Here is a 14,992-nt window from a genome sequence, read left to right as displayed (position 1 = left end):
TATACCAAGTGTATCGCGTTTTGGTCAATAAATATTATCTTATCTTATCTTATCTTATCTACCCTAGATGATTGAGTCCTATATCGTTTAAATCAAAAAAATACAGGGTGTTCTATTTGAAATAATAAACTTGTTTTCGTTCTACATCTGTCTAATATTGAAGAACGGATTTTATCGAAATCAGTAGCGCAAAACGTCTTTAATGCTTGATCAGAATCCGAAAGGATGATTTCTATACATTTCGCTGTTATTAAGTTTCCAATTGTACCAAGCATTTTCATAAAAAAATCAATATCTCGAGAATGGTAATATTTGGGTACATAGTATCTTAAATGAAATCATAATATTTTTCCTGACCTATTCGAAAGTATAACGAAATACAGGGTATTCTTTAAAAAAACACAACTTCAATATGTCACAGTTTTTTGAGTCACCCTGTAGACTTCAAAATAATTTCCTCCTGCAGCCTTAATCAATATACATATTAGGTTAGGTCCAAAGTGAGCGGGTCTATTCGACTCTCCACCACAACCTGCAAGGGTTTATTGTGGCTCACACCTATTCACACCCGATCAAATTAACCCAGCTTCTCAACGAAGTCGATGAGTTTGTATGGAAGGTGGTTTTTCAGGTCAGATGGTAAGAGCACGGTTCTGCCGAACTCCTAAAACCCGATTCAATCCCCAGCGGGGCACAAAGTATGTGATCCGCTGTTTCATCATTTTCCAAACAGAGGCGACACATACTGTCTTCCGACAGTCCAAGTCTCTGCATATGATGATTCAAATGACAGTGACCTATAAGATGACCTTTTAGACATCGTAGTTCATTTCTATTGTAGTCCAACAAATGTTTGGTATCAAGCTTCGAAGGGTGAATAAACGCCTTGAAGTGAGCCAATCCTGGAAGATTTCGCCAGAAGTCCATAAATCTTCTTGCCATGCAGGTGTTCAATTTTTGTTTGGAAAACCCTCAAGCCATGCTAATGACATGTTCTGGTCCGATGAAACTGCCTGCAGTACCCTCCTTTGCAAGGAAATCAGCAGCTGCATTGCCTTCCAGACCAGTATGGCCAGAAATCCAGACCTTCCAAATGAATTGATCTCACCATTGAGAAAAAGTGGCTTCAGATCATCCAATTTTCTCCTCCTGGTGAAGGGGATTATCACAGTTTTGCTGGGATTGACTGACATCTGCTCCCTCAGGCACCAACGGTGAATAACGTCCAACGTGCTTTGGAGAATATTACAAGCTACCCTTTCCGCATGGACCTTGCCAAGATGACAAGATCATTTGCATAGGCTTGCAGATCTACTTTTTGACCGTCGAGGGCATCAAGCAGACTATCCATCGGGAGTGACCACAGAAGGGAAGATAGTACTACACCTTAAGGGTAGCCTCTGGTGACCCTGAACCTAATGGCCTCGCCTTGAAGAGTCGTAGTTACAGTTCTGTTTAACAGCATGGCATATATCCAGCCAGTTATGGTCGATTTTATGCCTTTCCTAGCCAGAGATGATCCTATAGATTTAGGTAGTGCATTGTCAAATGCTTCTTCAATATCGAGAAATACAGCAACCGCCATCTCCTTGTTGTCAAGGGATTGAGAGATTTTATTTACAAGGTTGTTCAATGCTTATTCTGTCGGTTTGATAAGCATACTGGTGGTTATTCATGACGGAAGCATATAATGCCACCCTCCTGATGTGTCCGTCCAGTATCCTCTCAAGTCCTTTCAACAGAAAGGATGTAAGGCTGATTGGTCGTAACGATTTATGGTATGAGTCTTTCCGACCCACAATATACATATAATGAAAACGAGGATTTCCCGAAAATATCAATGGTTTAGTTCACAGGAACCAGTCGTATGTGATGCCCCACCCTGTATTTTCATCAAGTGTGAAGCAGATGAGCACGGCTATCAGGTAACAAAAAAAGATAAGCTACCGATCTATGGCTCATTGTGTATTTTGTAAATGTTCGATTGGAATATAGTTCGTTTGGCAATCAAGACAATCATATTTGAAAAAATAATTGATTTTCATAATTTCCAATATTCATAGCAAAGAAACAATTTTCTGCTACCACCCTAGTGGTACACTGTAATAAATATATTTTATTTGATATAATATAACCAAATTGGTGAAGATCGATCTTACTTGGGAGCTTAGACTAATTCAGGTATCTACTCTGAGACATACGTGAATTTTTTCTCCTATGAAAATATCGATTCTATTTGCACTACACAATACAATCTAGTATATACAATCTATCTAGTATAGTATTCGTGTGAGAACATGATAGTTTTGATTTCAATATAGCTTTTAAGATAATAATTCGATGTGTATGGTGTACAGTGCAATTATTATAATGAGCATGAAATGCTTGAGGTAACTAACGTATTCAGTTTAATGAGGATATCCATCGAAGTAACTTTTCAATTACCATATATCATATTTGATAATATTAAAATGTTGAAATGGTTATAATAAAAAACTATCCTAAAATATAGACATCGAGATCGCAAACTTCGCTCAGACTTCCATCACACTGCAACGAATATACAACAAAAAATGATAATAAATGAAAATTCATACCGTAGTTTTTGAGTTTATCGCTTTTAGATAATCTGGCAAACGTGGTAGGGGACTTTTGTTATATAATATGTAGTGACGTAACGTTCCAATTCAGGAATGTTTCACAACACTTTTTCAACTTTTTCGTTGAACTTGCTGAAAACTAGCTCTTCAGAAAAACAATGATAGAAATATTTTCCTTTAGCGAAAGTGATTACAAAGAGATGATGATAAAATATATTAATATATAGCTTGAAAGTTTTGTCATTGAACTGAAGGCTTACCTGAAGTTCAACACTGAAATTAAAATAATACTATTCAATTCCAACACTCAAGAAGCTATTTTGAAATGTTGAAGTGTTTGTCTCCTGTTGTTAAAAAAATGATGGTAATAGTTGATTGCGAAATGTTTTATATTGTCGCTTCGCGAGATGAATCCTTATCTTATCTTCCTAAAGTTATAATATATATATATATATATATATATATATATATGTTATATAACGAATATTTACATACAGTCAGATTCTGAAGTAACGGATACCATCATTTCTTACGTGATTATGAATGCAATTGATAAATCCTCAAGCAGGAGTTATGGAACGACCGTTCCCACGGATTGCTGCTCTCACGGAAACATGATCTGCTGACAGCGGTTTTCCAAGAAATCCTTATCTGGACTTGCGAGGCGACGTTCATCATTTTAATGTTCATTTTTTCATTCTATTTGTAACTCTTGATAGAGAAAGTCGTTTTCAATTGTACATTTATAAAATAAATATTTTTTAAAAACACAATCCTCCGTTCAAAGTATTTAACTGGCACAGTCGGTAGGATTTGTGCAGTGCGTTAAAAGTAATTTTTCGCGTCTTGGAGTGTCTACTTCTTAAGCACAAATTCGAAAAATCGTGATCCATCGAGGATTGTACCGGACGGACCAAGAAACGACCCTACTTCTGGAGGCTACAAAGAATCATTGGGAGAGGACCTGGAGACTACAAGATTTTGGACCACCAAAATAACTGTAAGTGCCAAATTTCCTTTTCGCCTTTACTGAACCCTCTGCATAAGGATTTCGGTGAAGATAATTTAGGGCAGTTCATTGCGAACAAAATCGGCGTCTATACTAGACGAGTAATTTAAGAAGAAAAAAAATCAATTTTGTGAATTTTTGTTAAGAAATTTCAATAAATTCGAATCTGAAGTCAATAATACAGAATTATTGATTGAATATTGATTCATGAACGAACTTGACGATATTTTGAATAGACTAGGTAATTTATCAGTACAAGAAAATTCAGTAGTTAGCGAAAGTAATTCTGAACCTGAACTACTATTACCAATAATAACAGTGGCTCCACCACAGCAACAAAATGTTCAAATGAACTGGGATCTTTTCAAGTCTCGACTTAATAACCTGAAACCTTTCGATGGTGACAGTAACGCATTTAATAAATTTATTGATAGTGCGATTCATTGATTAATACCTATGAAACATTCAACGATGCATCTTTGAATGAACATGTCTTTGAATGCATCCAGGAACAATTGATCGGGCAAGCAGAATACATGGTTGGAAATCGACCAGAACTCAATACTTGGAAAAGTTTGAAAAATGCTCTGAAACAGTGTTTTTCTGACCGTAGGAATATAGATTGTCTCGTTCTGGAACAAACGAGGAGTCGACCTCATAAAGGTGAAGACTTACTCAGTTTCGGAAGTAGGTTGCAACTGATTAGAAGTAGCGTGGTACAGAGAATCAGTAATGATTCTAATTTGAGTAGAGAACAGAAACTTTGTCAAATAACACATTATGATAAGGTTGCACTTGGTACATTCATTGCTGGATGTACAGGTATTCTCAGAAATAATTTACATCTTAAAAACCCAAATTCTCTTGAAGACACAATGGCGTATGTGAACGAATACGAAAATTTTGAAAAATTATATGGCACCGCCCAAGATAACTATAGAACCAAATTCAATACTCATACCAACAGACATACCCACATGACCAATATCCCAACGAACACCACCGTTCAACAAACAATACCAAATCAATCACAGAGACAATTCAATTATCCCAACACCAATTTTTCGAACCCAAACTTCTCTCCGAGACTCATTTGGCCCAATCAACCAATAAATGTCCAACCCAGGTAACTACCACCCCGAAAATATCCTACTAATCGAGAAGTGTTTGGTACCCCTCAAAATGTCTTCAAACCCAAACAAATTCCTCCAAACCAATTGCCAAAACCTGAACCCATGTCGACTACTTCAAGAAACCCCACTAGGATGTCCCACCAACAAATTCCTCAATACCGGCAAGACCCCAGGACCAACTTCAGAACGCAATATGGTTCAAACCAATTCCAAAACCAACCACGATTCTTCCAACAGAATCAAAACCCAAATTTCATTTCAGTGGAATTATTTTCAAGTGAATATGAAAACCCGATTGATTTTTATGATCAACCTACCAATCAATATCAATATTACGAACACCCCAATACAGACGAAAGCCCTGATCAAGGCAATAATTTCGAAAATGAATTCGATCAACAACCACCTTGTATCTCAAACGATGACATTTTAGACCCTGACGAAATCGCAAATTTTCAGACGACGAGCCAACGAGACCAATCGACCTAGCTGAAATCAATCTCTCATGCAATAATGCCTTACCATATGTAGAAACCAAAAACCCAAAATTAAAACTACTTATCGATACGGGAAGCTCTCGATCGATAATCAAACCCTCGATAATTGAAAAATTATTTCCAGATAAAATATATTACTCCAATACGATTATAAAAACGGCAACTGGTTGTCAAAAGGTCAGATATCAAGCTTCAATATCAGCCTTTTCTGAATTTAATATGGATTATGAAATTGATTTTATCTTATTCGATTTTCATGACTATTTCGATGGCGTTTTAGGACTGACAGATTTAATAAACATGAACCTCAATACCGATTCGATTAATAAGAAATTGATAGAAAAAAATACTGAAATACCTTTCAAATTCAGACAACCTTCAGATTTCAGTGTTTCCTTTTCAGTAAACCCGCTGGAAAAGATGATAAAAAATCTGCCAGTGAGTGTGTATGAAGGCGAAATTTTGACAATCGAAGGAACTATGAATAATCTCATTATTCCCCAAATATTGACTATTGCCAAAAACGGATATGCCCCGATTGAAATTCGAAACCCCACCAATAAAACGATTTCGGTAAAATTACTTGAACCCCTACCTGTCACACAATTTGTATCCTCGACATACGAAATATTCACCCTCGAATCTTTCACAAACCCCGACAGACAGACAGATGACCATTCCGTATCAAACGAAGCTGACCTGAATATCGCAGACTTAATTCGCATTGACCACATGAATTCAGAGGAAAAGACAGCTATAATCAGAGTATGCAAAGGATATTCTGATATCTTTCTCAAACCAGGAGACGAGTTGACATTTACTTCAAAAATCAAACATGAGATAAGGACTACAGATGAAATACCGGTACACACCAAATCATATAGGTATCCATACGTCCACAGACAAGAAGTCCAACGTCAGACCAACGATATGCTTGAGAAAAATATCATACGACCCAGCTGTAGGCCGTGGTCGTCCCCCATTTGGATCGTGCCCAAAAAACTCGAATCATCTGGTGAACAAAAATGGAGAATAGTTGTTGATTATCGTAAAATCAACGAGAAAACTATAGATGATCGATACCCAATCCCCAATAATAATGACATATTGGATAAATTGGGACGTGCTCAATATTTTACTACCCTCGATCTGGCCAGTGGGTTCCACCAAATTGAAATGGCCCAAAATTCTATCGAGAAAACCGCATTTAATGTGGATCATGGTCATTATGAGTACTTGAGGATGCCGTTTGGTCTCAAAAACACACCATCAAGCTTTCAACGAGTAATGAATGAGGTCCTCAAAGACTTGCAAAATAAAATCTGCATGGTCTACATGGATGACATCATCATTTTCAGCACCGGACTTCAGGAGCACATTCAAAACCTCAAATTGGTATTTTTCAAATTGCGTGAAGCTCGTATGAAAATTCAATTAGATAAATCGGAATTTCTTCGAAAAGAAGTCGAATTTTTAGGACATGTGATTACACCGGAAGGTATCGAACCTAATCCCTTAAAAATCACTGCTATCAAAAATTTCCCAATTCCAAAGACTCAAAAAGATATTAAATCATTTTTGGGACTATTGGGCTATTATCGGAAATTCATTAAGAATTTCGCCAGACTCACAAAATCCATGACCAAATGTCTTGAGAAAAATGAAAAAGTAGAGCACACGAAAGACTTTATTGATTGCTTTAAAACATGCAAATCAATACTTATGTCTGAACCTGTTCTAGCATATCCTGACTTCGAGAAACCATTCGAACTGACCACGGACGCCTCAAATTTCGCAATAGGCGCCATATTATCCCAAAATGACCACCCAATATGCTATTTCTCCCGGACACTGAATCCAGCAGAAGTCAATTATTCGACAATCGAAAAAGAACTTCTTGCCATCGTCTGGAGCTGTAAATATTTCCGGCCCTATTTATTCGGTCGAAAGTTTACAATATTTTCCGATCACAAACCCCTTCAGTGGCTCTTTTCATTGAAAGAACCCAACTCTAGGTTGGTACGCTGGCGTTTAAAACTCGAAGAGTTTGAATACGTCATACAGTATAAAAAAAGCCAAGTCAAATCAATCAGCTGATCTCCTTTCTAGAAACCCTTCCAACGTCGATTTGAATGCCTTTCAAACTTTATCCATTCAAAATAATCCAGGTGACGTCGACGAAATAATCAGAGACATATTGACAAATCCCGAAGAAATCTCCGAATTGGACGAGACCGTTCTCCAAATTATCGAACCCCCGAAAAATCCACAGAAAATCAATATAATTTCTGACATTCAAATCATTCCTCCAAAAGAAAAAGAAGAAAATTCTGATTCAGAAACTGTTCACACTTCACTTGAGGACCCTCTATGTAATATTCCCATTGCAGAGCGTGCTATAAATACATATAAAAACCAGGTAATCATCACACTTGGGGATATAGAAAAATTGAAGTGCAAGATCGAAAAAGTTTTTGAAAATTTTCGGTCATATGTCACACTACCGAGAAAAAACATCAAAGAAAACATCGTCAAATTATTCAAAGAATACATTGATCCAAAACAAACGTACGCACTTCACTTTAAGGACCCTTCATTGCAAAGGCTTTTCAGCAATACGATACAATATTTTTTCAAAAATTCCTCTTTCAAAATTGTCGAATGTCCCACATTCCTTACTGATGTAGAAACATCAAATGACCAAGAGGAAAAATTTCAACTTTACCATACGAAAAAAACGTGTCACAGAGGTATCAATGAAATGAAACAATCTCTGAGTTCACGTTTTCATTGGCCTAAAATGATTGATGATATCCAAAATTTTGTCAATAACTGCGGAATACGTCAAAAGAATGAATATGATCGAAATCCCCCAATCATAAAATTCAATCTCACTCCTACCACTTCAAAACCATTCGAATATATTCATATCGATACATTCACGATATCGAACGAAAGTTTTACTATAATTATCGATTCCTTTTCTCGATATGGTCAAGCATACCCCTTAAGAGCCCTTACCGGTGTCCTAGTTCTCGAAAACCTTCTCAATTTCATTTCTCATCATGGATTACCGCTAAAAATTACCACTGACTCTGGTACTCAAAAATAAAGAACTAGAAAACTTTTGTAAATTATATCGAATAGAACTTCATTATACAACTCCCAAAAATAGCAATTCCAATTTCCCTGTAGATAGGTTTCACTCGACCTTGATCGAACATTATCGATGCTTGAGAGAGGAAAACAAGAATCTTTCCCCTGAGCAGTTAATGAAACGTGCCCTCCTAGGATACAATAACTCAATTCATAGTGTCACAAAATTCACCCCGTTCGAAGTAGTAAAAGGTCACATTAATAATACGAATCCATTCGATCTCAGTGATCATATCATTATTTCAGAATACGTTTAAGCCCATAAAGACACTACCCAAAAATTGTACCAATCTATACAACAGACAAACCAACAAACCAAGGAAAAATGTATAGAAAAGAGAAATAAAAACCGAGATGAACCCCCTGATTTTTCTGATCAAAAAGTAGCATATATCAGGACCAAAGCACGACAAAAAGACCGACCCAAACCTATCACAAAAATATTGCCCGAAAGCCCATGAGTAACAAAAACAATGGCTTTTCGGAACACTTGACGCTGATGACGGAAAGCGTTACGATCAAACCATTGCAATATTGGAGAAAAATCAAGAAAATATCATTCACGAATTGAATCTTCAAACCTCTCTATCAAAACAATTAATCAATGATTATAATCGAACCATTCGAACGCTCAATTCAAATCAAGAAGCGCTCGAAAACAGCTTGAAAACATTCCAGTTTGCCATTCAAAAAACCATTGTCGATCTCAAAAATTATATCAGTTTTCAAGGTGTACTTTCCCAGATCATTTTGGACTGCCAAAATATCATAACATTCATTGACAACCTAGAAAACGCAATTACCTTCGCAAAATTGAATGCTTTGCATAATTCAATTATATCCAGTTCATATCTGGAAGAAATGATAAAATACTTGAGTCAAATTTACGATGAAAGCGAAATTCCAAAATTCGAAAATATTTTGTCATACTATCAATTCTTTGGCACACAAGTTACATTTTCGAACACGAAATTGATTTTCTCAATTCATGTTCCAATTATCAGAAACGAAATTTTTATGTTTTATCACCTGTACCCCATCATCCAAAACCACCATATTTTTGTCCTCAAATATCCCTATTTGGCACGAGCAGCTTCGAAAAATCAATTCAAATCTAACCTGTGTCCATTATTGGAGGAAACATATTTCTGTATCGAAGACTACAACCCACAGGACCAGTGCACAACCCAGCTGATTGAAGGCAATATCACAACAAATTGCCAACCCATTCCAATCAACATAGGCGAATCCATAGCCGAACAAATCACCCAAGAGGAAGTGCTGATCATCCCCGTACGAGAAGAAAGAATTTTCTCAAAGTGCAGAGCAGATCGATATATCGAAGTTAACATCCCTACACTCGTCAAAATACCCAAATCATGTGTTGTTTTTCAACAACATGAAAATTCAAAAAGGAAAACCTCTGATTCTGCCAAAAATCCAAATCAACAATGTGGAAGCCCCGAATGGCTACGAGACGCAAAACCAACACCAACAACACGTTGATCGTCGGAATCATCTTCGGATCGATCATACTGATACTGATTCTGATCGTACTGATCAGAAAGAAGAAAGAAAGGGATACCATACTCAAATGGCTTCGCTCTAGGAAGACAAAAAAGGACGATAATAACCCGGAAATCGAAATGGTTCCTTCCAGACAAAAATGACTCCGTCATTTTTGAACTTAAGGAGGGAGGAGTTATGGAACGACCGTTCCCACAGATTGCTGTTCTCACGGAAACATGATCTGCTGACAGCGGTTTTCCAAGAAATTCTTATCTGGACTTGCGAGGCGACGTTCATCATTTTATCGTTCATTTTTTCATTCTATTTGTAACTCTTGATAGAGAAAGTCGTTTTCAATTGTACATTTATAAAATAAATATTTTAAAAAAATACATTTCTCCGTTCAAACTCAGGTCAATTTCCTATATGAAAATACACTTCCTCAATAAAATTATTCAGCTGCCTTTTCAACCCCTAGCTACCCCTGTAAAAAAATTCAGATGAAAATGGGGTGGCCTGTGATACCGCGTCTGAACGGGTTTTCGATTCTCTACAATGATTTCCAATTGTTTGATTTGTACATTAATTAATGATGTCATGAAATGAAATGAAGTTTGACGTTATTAACAATACTTTCAATAAGTATACTCTGAGTCCAATGCTCAAAATGTACACAGTTCATTTCAAATTATTTACCGTCGGCACTGATATATTGAAAGTTGAACTTAATTGAAAAAGAAATTGAAAACATTTATCAATAATAATTACCACATATTCGAAATAATATTGGATAGTTAGATAACTCACTATACTGCACTCACTCAATGAAATGACACAAACTGTTGTTTCTATATCTCCTCTCGTATTGACGCTCTTATTATCCTCAGAAACTGCTGGTTGTTTCTCTAAGATATTTTAGTCCAGAACTATTCAGTAGGTTTATCTTTGTTCGTCAATGAATTGGATATGCGGCTGTAATACAAGCTTGCTTAGATAGCCACAATCCGTCATAGATGTAATTATTAGTTCTGTAAGGTAGGCTGTAATGGTATATATATATATATATATATATATACCATTACAGCCTACAGCAGTGAATATATATATATATATATATATATATATATATATATATATATATATATATATATATATATATTTTTTCTAATATGAATCTGAAATCTGAATTTAAAAACATTCATATCTAGTCAATTGTTGACCAATCTGATGTTTCATACTACTTGTGAATGAATATTTTTTTTGTTGAATAAAATATATCTACATCTATCTATATGAAAAATGTTTTCAAAAAACACTGTAAAAAAGTATGATGTAGCAGTGATGTAGCTACCGTGTAAACACACGTAAATTTATTGCAAACATTATACAGGGTGTAACACAAGTATGTTAAAATATTCAAGTGACGTATTCCTGAGACAATTTCAAGAAAATAAGTCTATATGAACTTATGTCCAAAAATGCTTCATTTCGGAGATACGGGGTGTTGAAATTGAATTTTTTTGTTCGCTTTTTGAAAATAACTCTTGAAAAAAATAAGTTATTCGCACGAAATTCGGTATCCAGAGTTTTTTTGATGTGGGAAATCATAATTTCGTATTAATTTTCATGTATCATCTAGAGGGTGCTGCGTACGCTGTCATTATTTATTTCAAATTGTCCTAACTTTTTTGACAGTGAACTTTTGGTACTTTTCATGAAAAAACCTGATTCCCACATCTTTTTTCCAAGTAAATGAGGTACTCCTTCTCAACAACGCTGGAGGTGATCGTTGTCAAGATATTTACAATTTTCTACATCGATGCATACTACTCAGCTCCTAGGGCGCTAAGTGAAGTTGCTCGTCAAAATAAATAACTTTTTCCTATAAAATGTTTAACGAAGCATGATTCATTTTCGAAATACAGATTGTTGAAATTTTTCAAAACATGGTAGGTTTTTGTCATAAGTTTTTTGCAATTTCAGTTATTTTCATCAAACTTTATACGCAGTATACTACTTGTGAATAAACTTCTTCTAAACTGAGCATTATCGAACTGCTTATTCAATCCAAATGAAAAAAATTTGTAAGGTTCAATTATTCAATTAGAAACTGCTACATTTCGGAGTTTGTAAAAAAATCAATCCGGAGAAGTACTATGTTATTTATTAGGAAAATAAACATATAAAAATTGGACGAAACAACTATTAGAACAACTGTTCAAAGTGACGACCCCCAAAAGTAATACAAGCTTCTGCTCTTCTCATCAAAGAATTCCGCACCCGTTGAAAAATGCCCGGAGTGTTTCTTATCGTTTCGCAGCAAGCTATGATGCGATCCCTCAATATTTCCTCGTTATCAATGGGGCTAGAAAAAACTAGTGATTTGAGGTGTCCCTAAGAGAAAAAATCGACGGGATTGAGGACCGGTGAAATCGGGAGCCAATGCTCAGTGCCTCCTCTTCCTATCTATCGTTGGGGATATGCTACGTCTAAAAAAATTCTCGTTATCACACTGAAATGAGCAGGAGCTCCATAGTGCATAAACCAAGAGTGATTTCGAAGACCAATGGGAACATCTTCCATAAGTTGGGGAAGCCCGTGTTCCAAAAAATGTAGGTGAGCATCTCCATTCCAACGTAAGGGGAGAAAATAGGGTCCAATGAAATAATCCCCATGATGAATTTCACTAGTTCGGACTGCTATTGTCTAATATATAAAATGATTTGAAATCTCACACGAAGACGATTGTAGATACTAACAATCGAAACATCGTGAACTAACGTGGCCTAGAGTCTCTCAACGTTTTCATTTTTATTTTAATTTTATTTCTTTAATTTTAATTTCTGTTCAGTCGTTCTATTTTTACTCGTATTTTAGTTCACTATCATTTCATTTCAGGTTAGTTTTGCTAAATATATTCATTATTTTCAACTATTCATTTTTAATTCTTCTTTTTTAGTTGTTTCAGGGATTTCAAATCATTTTATATATTAGACAATGGAAGTCCGAACTAGTGAAATTCTTCATGAAACATTGTAAATCCCCTTCAAACAAACGTTAAATAATTCCCAATTATGCCTACACATACATTAAAGGAGAATCTGTCTTGGAAATGAGTTTGTGTTATCGCATGTGGGTTATCTTCCTCCCAGATGTGGTTGTTATGGAAGTTCATGATACAATTTCTTAAAAAATTAGCCTCATCTGTGAAGAGGATTTTCGATAAAATTTGCGGATGTTGTTCGACTTTTCTTTGAAGTCATTGAGCAAATGTGATACGTGGCTGGAAATCCCGTAGCATAAGTGCCTGTACACGCTGAATACGATAAGGATATAATTGCTGTTTCTTTAAAATTCTGTAAACTGTCATTTAAAGTTTGACAAATTTTTCTTGTACTTGTCTCTGGATGTTCACTAATTTCTTCGAAAACCGCCTCCTCCAATGCTACCTTAATTTGCAAGCGGAGAGTGACAAAAATTATTGAAATCAAATTTGGCTATAAAGAAATATGCATCGATATATAGAAAATTGTAGATATCTCGAAAACGATCACCCCCAGCGTTGTTGAGGACGCGTACCTTTTTTACTTGAAAAAAGTATGGGAATTAGGTTTTTTCATGAAAAGTACCAAAAGTTTACTGTCAAAAAAGTTAGGGCAATTTGAAATAAATAATGACAGCGTACGCAGTTCCCTCTGGATGGCACATGAAAATTGATACAAATTTATGATTTCTCACGTCAAAAAAACACCAGGTACCGAATTTCGTGCAAATAACTTTTTTTTGCAAGAGTTATTTTCAAAAAGCGAATAAAAAAATTCGATTTCAACACCCCGTATCTCCGAAACGAAGCATTTTCGGACACAAGTTCATATAGACTTTTTTTCATAAAATTGTCTTAGGGATACGTCACTTGAATATTTTAACGTACATATGTTACACCCTGTATAATCATTATCATGTATGATATTATGAATTTCCAATAAGTAACGTGTTCATGAAATATTGACATCTTGACGGCAATCAGTGAATTTTGATTGATAGTCTTGAATTTATTTATAATACATGCCGTCAATAAAGTCTACGTTGTTCCCAAATGATTCTATTTCTGCCACAATGTGTTGTACCCATGATCATATTCTGTGAAATACTGAAAAATTCGAAATAACGGTTGTGACAAATGAAATATATTTTGTGACGAATTATAGGGAAGTTAAATAGGGCAACTTGTGATGCTTTATAAAACTAAAATCAGATCTTCTTTGGAGTATTGTCCTCGTGTATGGAGCTCCCCCCTAGGCATAATCAGAAGCTGCTGGATTCCATCAAGAAAAGAGCCATCCGCCTGATTATAGACGCGAACATCACTTGCAACCTTGATAGTCTGGATCATCGAAAAAAGGTTGGAGATTTGTCGCTCTTTTATAGATACTTTCACGGGAAGTGCTCAAATGACTTGGCACATTTGATTCCACCAAGAGCGGTACATATCAGAAATATGCGAAGGACTTGGCTGCTAATCGTTTTCAGGTTCAACTCAGAACACCTCGAAGTCCACTGTTTAAGAACTCTTTCATTTGTAGACCTGCGTTTATGTGGAATAAACTTCCTGATAACTTTTTTCCAAATGGATTCAATCTCCACCGATTCAAATCCAATAGAGACACCTACCCACGGACGATGCGGCGATAAAACAAAGTGCCATCCTTCACTACTAGCTGTCAAATTTTGATTTAAGTAGTAAAAACGCTCTTCAATTAGTGATTTTTGTTCAATTTTCAAACACATTTGCAATGAAGTATGAACATTATGAAAAATGGGATATGATACTCTGTTTTATACAAACCGGGAGAATGCAGAAGTAGCAAGCAATTTGTATCATGAGAGATATTCAGAGAGAAAACAACCTTTTGGAGACAAATAGGGATAAGGAGTTGGAAGAAATATCCGTTTTAGGAGCTGTTGAAAATAATCCCAAAACGTCAACGCGAAATTTGAAAATATTAACAGGCCTACCAAGAACAGACGTTAGAAGGATTTTGAAAAAAACACAAATTCAAGCTAAACAGGACCAGAAGACATCAACTC

At 35.7% G+C, this 14,992-nt stretch overlaps 1 protein-coding gene and 1 long non-coding RNA gene across 2 annotated transcripts in view; one reads left to right on the top strand and one right to left on the bottom strand.

Moving 5' to 3' along the window:
• The window catches only part of LOC111516435 (para-nitrobenzyl esterase-like), a 95,905-nt gene extending 92,911 nt beyond the window's left edge, over positions 1–2,994 (bottom strand). The window contains exon 1 of the mRNA XM_074175328.1: positions 2,861–2,994. The gene's annotated coding sequence lies outside the window, so the exon portion shown is untranslated. The remainder of the gene's footprint in view (positions 1–2,860) is intronic.
• The window catches only part of LOC141482297 (uncharacterized), a 99,223-nt gene that overhangs the window by 71,344 nt on the left and 12,887 nt on the right, over positions 1–14,992 (top strand). The gene's annotated exons all lie outside the window — the stretch shown is intronic.

Source organism: Leptinotarsa decemlineata, unplaced genomic scaffold (genome assembly GCF_025532065.1).
Source record: "Leptinotarsa decemlineata unplaced genomic scaffold, Ldec_3_MD MMD2_tig00001019_RagTag_RagTag, whole genome shotgun sequence".
Taxonomy (NCBI): Eukaryota; Metazoa; Arthropoda; class Insecta; order Coleoptera; family Chrysomelidae; genus Leptinotarsa; species Leptinotarsa decemlineata.
This window is presented reverse-complemented; position numbering and strand designations above follow the sequence as displayed.